The sequence below is a fragment of the Miniopterus schreibersii genome, assembly GCF_964146895.1.
Source record: "Miniopterus schreibersii genome assembly, chromosome: 11".
NCBI lineage: Eukaryota > Metazoa > Chordata > Mammalia > Chiroptera > Miniopteridae > Miniopterus > Miniopterus schreibersii.
In genome coordinates, this window is record NC_138111.1 from 26,948,219 (window position 1) to 26,955,613 (window position 7,395).

Genomic DNA, 7,395 nt, shown 5'->3' on the forward strand with positions numbered 1-7,395 from the left:
GAGGACAGGAAACAGGACTTTTTTCACCCCATTCTATAAGCAATTCTATAAAAGTATATTCCTGATGGTAAAGCCTTATAGTTCTCTATCTCTGTGGTATATAGTGAACAAATTGATGTCAAGGAAAAGTAACACCGAGTTTTATTGTTTAACTTATAAAAAGCTCTAGTCTGAAGGTCTGTCACTCAATAGCTCTTTGGCTTCTTTCTTTGAATGTATTTGAATGGGTCCTTACTTTTATTTTACCTTTCACTCTTCCTGTTCCATATTAAATAGTAGTAAGATTTTTATCTTTATCTTCATTGTTTCTTTCTCTTTATTAATTCTTAAAACTGTTTCCTAAATTGTTCACTCAGTAAGTCTCCATAATTAACCCCTTTCCCTTCTCCTTAATCAAGGTCCCCACCAGAAAATCATTCACACTCTTGGAGCAGAGAGGGCAATGAGGAAGATGCGGCAAAGCAGGTGCAAGAGCCAAAGGTTCAGACTTCTTGTCTTTTCCCTTTTTAAAAATGTTATTCGTCTCTGGGTTCTGTCTCTAGATAGCATTGGCCTCCTATGGGTCATCTGAGTAATGTAGAAGCTGATATGTGTCTTGGAGGATCAGGTTAATTCTATAATCACCTGACTTTGTTTGACCAAGCATGCAGCCAAGTGGCAATCAGCACTTGCTTTCTAACTAAGAATCCCCAAAGCCACACAGAGGTCAGAGGGAGGTGGAAGTGATGCTCAGCAGGAGACATCTAAGAATCACCAGCAAGATCGCAAGGTCGGTGAGGAATTCCAAGCCAGCTCCCAATAGTAATCAATCTAGAAGTCCAGGGAAAAGAGTGAGCAGAATGGAAAACCTCTGATAGTTCATATAGACTTTTAATCCAATAGAGAGGAAACAAATTAACAACCCAAACAGTGTTTGCTAAAGGAGAGTTACTGCAGGAAGATGGTGTAAATGTTTAAGAAAATTATCATTCAAGATAAATTCAAGATAAACTCTTTTGGGGGACAGGAATACTTTCATATTTTTACACTTATTCAAATGTATTATTTCAGCTTCATAGTTTGGGTCAGTGATTTTTCAGGCTTTTATTCTAGTGACTAAAAACCTAATGAAATCTTTAAGCTGAAACTCCAAATGGAGGCAGAATGGAGGTAGGAGATGGTGGAGGGAGTAGGGTTGTACCAGCCCAGACTGCCCTTCATCTCCAACTCCCAAGGGCTCCTCAACCCAGAGTGACCACCCAGCTCAGATGAGATCCATACTATTGTTGCTATGAAAATTAGAAATCTTATAAGTATATTTTTGCTCCATACTCAGAAATAAATTTGAAAATCTTAGGGAAAAATATAAGAAAAAATAAATTACCCAGTTAATCATTAAAGAGATAGACAACCTAAAAACAACAACTACCTAAGAAGAAATTGAGAAATTGTCATGCCAGGCCCAGAGAGTTTCACAGAAGAATGTTATTAAATATTCAGGAAACAGAAGGTTTTAATACTGTTCAAATAATTACAGAGCATACAGCAAGAATATCTTCCACATTCCTTTAACTAAATCAGCAGAACATTGATGCTGAAACATAAAAAACATGACAAAGATGGTACAATGGGGAAAACCAGAGACTCACCTCACTTTTGTATGAATGTGTGTGTTCGTGTATACATATATAAGAGAATTCAGCAACACATTAAAATAATAACACAGGGTGGGGCAAAAGTAAGCTTACAGTTTTGAGTACTCGAAAAAGAGTTTATCCTTATATCAGTATTTCTTAATTATTGTATTATTTTCCATGTGAATATCTGTAAACCTACTTTGCCCCACCCTGTATACTATATGCAAGTGTATTTATTTGAAAAATGTAAAGGTGGAACAATTTAAGGATATCTACTGGAATAATTCACCACATTCACAGGTCAAGGGAGGAAAAAAGTGATGATTTCAGTAGATTTCCCAAAGTTATTTTAAAAAGCTAAAAACTTCTAATAAAATAAGAATTGGTGTGTTCTTTAAAAAAAATAAATTTATGTCTCTAATAAAAAGTCCGCATCACATCTAATGATGAATCAGTAGATCAGACTCACTATAATTTTACATTGTTTTAGAAATACCAACCATCAACTTAGAGAACAGAAAGAAATATAAAGTGAAAGTAGAAGAAAGTAGGGAATACTAGTAATTTTATACATGGACAAGAAAGGAAAGTTGATCAAAAGCATTTTTTTAACCTTCAGCTGAGTGTATGTTTTTATTGATTTAAGAGAAAGAGGAAGGGAAAGAGAAAGATCTACGTGAGAGAGAAACATCGATCAGTTGCCTCCCGTGTGCACCGCGACCAGGGAATGAACACACAACCTGGGCATGAGCCCCAACCAGGAATCAAACCCGTCGCCTTTTGCTGTACAGGATGACGCTCCAACCGAGCTTTTTGGGCCAATGCAAAAAAAGCGATTTTTAAAAAAATAGAGGAATTCAACAAAAAAGTTTATTATAAAACTAACATGCAAAAATCAAATTTTTCATACAGCAACAGGAGAAAATATAATGGAGGAGGGGAAGAATTCATGTATATTAGCAATGAAGTGGGGGAGGGGACAAATACTTAAAAATGAAGTTAAGAATTCACAATACTTAAGTGAATAAAAGTATACGACTCTATTGAAAAAACTCAGAAGAATATTTAAATAAATTGAAATATATAACTTAGATATAAAATCTCATTAGTGATAACACCCGAAGTGCCCTAAATTAATATAGGAATTCAATTTGATCCCAATCACTGAGTTTCTGATGAAACACCAGGAGGACCGCTCATCTGTTTTGGTTTTGCGAGTGTGTGGGTTCCACTCTGCACCCTACCCCTGGCTTTAGCGTACGCCCTGCAGCACTGCCCACAGCACCGGAGTTCATCTGTCCTTGCATGATTTATGCCCTGGTGCCTCCTTTGTACTTCAGTGAATGTAGGTTCTATTGGGCATCTTCTTCCAGAAGAGCCTGGTTTTATCACAGTTAAAGACTTGCTTTGGATGCTATTCTGTCTCCTTAGTCAACTTCTTCAGCTCTGCAGGAAACGTGGCAGCAACCTCATCAGCAGGTGCAGCCTCTCCAGTAATGTTCATATTTTCCAGTCCAAGCCTATTCCTGACTCTGGGTAGCTCCCTTACTTGTAGTAAAGCAGTAATCTTGGTGTCACTCGTTCCAGGGCTCCTTGCTGTATAGGCTCAGTGCTTTCTGGCACAATACGTGGTTCTCAAACGAAACGCATTTTGTGTTTGCCTTTTACCCAAAATTTAATGCCTTTTCCATCTTAACTAAACACTTTGTGCTCACTGTGGCTGTAACTTTTGCAGTTTGAGGTTTAACAGCAAAACTAGCAATAACTTCTACGTCCTTCACAATTTCACCCATTGAAGATTTGTTCTTACCATAGCTCTTAGCAACGTCAGCATACTATTTTTTTCTTTCTTTAAGCTGAAAACGTTCCCCTTTTCATGTAAAGGAAGCACTTTATGGCTTCTTTTTGGCATGTCCAAACTGCCAGCCTCACTACTGTGCTTCGGGGCCATTATTAAGTAAAGTAAGGGTTATTGGAACACAAGCATTAGGAACAGTGACAGTCCATCTGATACCTGAGATGGCAACTAAGTGACTGACAGGCAAGTATGGCGTGGATGCGCTGGACGAAGGGATGACTCACGTTCCAGGCTGGGGCCACGTGAAAGGCGCAACACTACTCAGAGGGTCACAATTTAAAGCTTATTATTTCTGAAATTTCCCATTTAATATTTTTGGACTGTAGTTGACTGTGGGTAACTGAAACCGTGGAAAGTGAAATTGCAAATAAGGGGGGGAGGGACTACTGTAGACAGCTCCGTGATGCTGGACTCGAACTCCAAACCATTATTTCTGCTTTGCCAGCCGGCTCCCTAAGGGCGCTGCCCATAGGGGGTGCAGGAGGGAGAGTGGAAGGCTGGACGGGGTGGGGAGGGGGAAGGGACTCGTTCTTTCCCACTGTTTCCAGTTCCTGCCCAGGTTGCCCCCGCAAGGCCCTTGGGTGCGGCCCAGGAGCAGCAGGAGTGTTTCCTACATCAGTTGGGTCCAATGACGTGCATCTTTCCGCATTCTCAGAACCAGGCCCATTGTTCTGGGTCTCGTTTCCTAAAGCTCCCTCCCCAAACACCAAGATAAATTCCAGAGGAATCAAAGATTAAAATATCAACAATAAAAAAGGTTCTCGATGAGGGGGAAACATGAGGAGGATTCTGAAAAAGGGCAGTTTATTCTGAAGAACCCATGATGCTTCATAAGCCAACCCCCATCCGGTTACTCTGTTCTCCTAAAACAAGCAGCTGGCCCGGCTCAAAGGGCCTGGGCAGTGCCGCGGCTCAGTTAGGGCCCTAAAAGATGGCACTGGCGCAGGAATTTTACTCCTGTGTGAGATCCTGGAGACAAGCATCAGAATCTTGGGGCAGGAAAGAGAAGGAACACTGGTACCTAGAGGGTCAGGTTGGTGATTCCTGGGCCATAGAGGGCAGGGCTGTGGCTTCCAGGTCAGGGTCGCTGGAAGAGCTGGAGAGCCTCTCTGGCCCTGAGCAGAGGATGCCCCAGGTTTCACTAGGCTTTGCAGCGTAGGGCCTATTAAAGGACTCTCACCTGGCCACCGTCTCACACCCCGATCCACGGGGGCAGATTGCAGTGCCTGCCTCACTCTCAGGATGGCAGCTGCCTAAGAGTGCCAGCTGCAGGGCACCCAGCCGCTAGACAGAGCAAACAAGCCAAAGAAACAAGCCTCCCAGTGTAATCGAACCACTAGGGGAACAAAATGCCCAGAGCACTCCAGGAGATTCAAGCCCAGCACAAAACAGTCTTTCTGATAAGAAGGCAGACCGGACACTTGTACACAGTGAAGTTTGGAAGCAAAAACATGGTATGATGTAATTGGAGGAGAAAGCAAGGTCAGAGGAAGGTGGGTGGGGAGTAAATAAGAAAGACTTGAAAGTGTTCGGAGGGAAATGCCAGGATTTGAATCCAATCTGTCCAGCTCGGAAGCCCACGCCCGCTGGGCCCGGCCTAGCAGCGCTTAGCCAGGCTTCCAGCGGGACCCAGAGATGGGCACGAATGCGAACAGACTGGCAGCTTTCACGAGGCTTCGGAAGAAAATGGGCAGACGGGCAAGATTCTGTTCTTTCCCCCAGAGGGGCTTTCACTGCCCAGCATGGCTCAACTCCTCCTTGAACGGGACCGACGCTGCGCTGGCTCGGGCAGGCAGCGACAGGCTTCAGTCCGGTTTCTTCAGAAGTCACCAAGTAAATGCCACTTGAGAAAATCCTGTAACAGCTTTGTGGAAGCACTAAAACTTTCAGCCCCCACACACCGTGCCCCTCAAGTCTGGCTGAAAGAAAACACAGAGAGAATTTAGGCCCAGGGCCCTGGCAAAAGGCGAGGGCATGGCAAAGGCTCGCCTGCCGTCTCCGCCTCGGCACCCTTCTGGAGGCTTTAGCTCACGGTTACCAAGTGTGGCCCCTGGTAGAGTTTGGTGGCTGCCTCTTCCTGGCCCCCCAGCTCCTCGCCTACCCCGTACCCCGTGTAACGACCCTGCTGTAGTGACCCTTCTGTGGCTTTGAAAAGTTATACCACTTTCCAGACTGTGACTTTTTTTTCTAATATAATCTATGTTTTCACCCAATGACATACGCTACAAGAAGCAGTATTTTTAACTTTATGGTTTCAGGCAAAGATACACTCACCAGCTTATTACTCAGCCCAGCAGTTTCTAGTTGGAGAATATCATAGGGAAAAAATAGGAATCACTTGTCACATAGAGATAGACCCAAAACATTGCCAAGTGAGAGGGACGAAGGGGCAGGCCGCTGCTTCTGTGACTTTAGTGGGCTGTGCACATAGTTTTTCACCTTTTGGAGCGTTTATGTATTTATTTTTATTTTGCGCTAAACATATTTTCTGTGGTATAACTTTATTTATAGTGCGATTTGAATGCAAGATTACTGTGAACCCCTAAATTGTTGAAGTATCGTTGAAGAAAACAGTGCAGAGAGAGGACAGCACCTTCCAAAGAATCTCTTTTCCATCACCCTCACCCACTTTGGTAAGTACTATAAACTTTATTCTATTACATTAAAACACAAACCCTGTTTTCTAATTACTATTTGTTACATAAACTTGTTTTCATTGTTCAATTAAGATCTATATATATACAGTATCTGTGGGTACTCTTAGGGTATTTTGGGTCAGAATGAAATGCATCATAATTTTCCCCATTAATAGAAAATGTTTTTCATCTAATGATTTTTTCCCCCCTTAGCTATAAAGTTTTCAGGAAAAAATTGACAGCTTTAAGCAAAGGCTAGGTGTGTACTTTGGATTAGCAATGCCCTCTGCAGAGTAAAAACAAAGTCACGTTGCCTCATGGAGCTCATGGCTACTATCTTGGGAACCAATGGAAGCAGCTGGAAAATTTAAGTCTTTGGGATTCACTGCACCTGCCCCCATTTCTTGCTGCAGGCAGAAGACGACATTCTCAACATATGGGGTTTGTGATCCTAAGGACCGAGGTTTGGCCTCTTACCAGTAAGAGGAAATGACTAGAAACCCACTGACTAAGGCCCGTGAAGACTCAAGTAAACATACAGAAATGGGGGGGAGTCCGTGAGGATGAAGCCGGGCCGAATGCCGCAGAGCCCCGCAGTACAGCTGACACACGCAGCAGCTAGTTCTCTGCCTCGGGCAGGTCTGCAGAGCCAGGACCCAGGGGCGCTGCAGGGTCCCTCCATCCTCAGTCTCCAGAGTCTCCAGGAGCTGCTTTGCCATCCCAATGGTGTGGCCCTTGTCCTCATTGTTCAAGACAGCAGCTAAAGCGCCAGCTCTCACACCGTGTTCCAGGCAACGGGATGGAAAGAGTGACAAAGAGGAAGCGTAGTGTGATGGTAAATTTTCTACGGCAACTTGACTGGCCGCAGGAACCCCTGGTGTATGGACGTGAGCAAAGGGGGGGGGGCGCGGCGGGGAAATGGGGGACATCTGCAAGAGTGTCGACAATTTAAAAAACAAAATAAAAGCATTTTATGTAGGTGTGTCTTTGAGGGTGTTTCCAAATGAGATTAGCATTTGAATCTGTGAATTTAATAAAGTAGATCTCCCTCAGTGTGAATTGGCCTCGTCCAAACTGATGGGGACCTGAGTCGTACAAAAGGTGGAGGAAGGAGGGATTCGCTGCGATATCTCATCTCTTCTCATCATCTCATCTCATCTCATCTCATCTCATCTCATCTCATCTCATCTCATCTCATCTCATCTCATCTCATCTCATCTCATCTCATCTCATCTCATCTCATCCCATCCCATCCCATCCCTTCCCATCCCATCCCATCCCATCC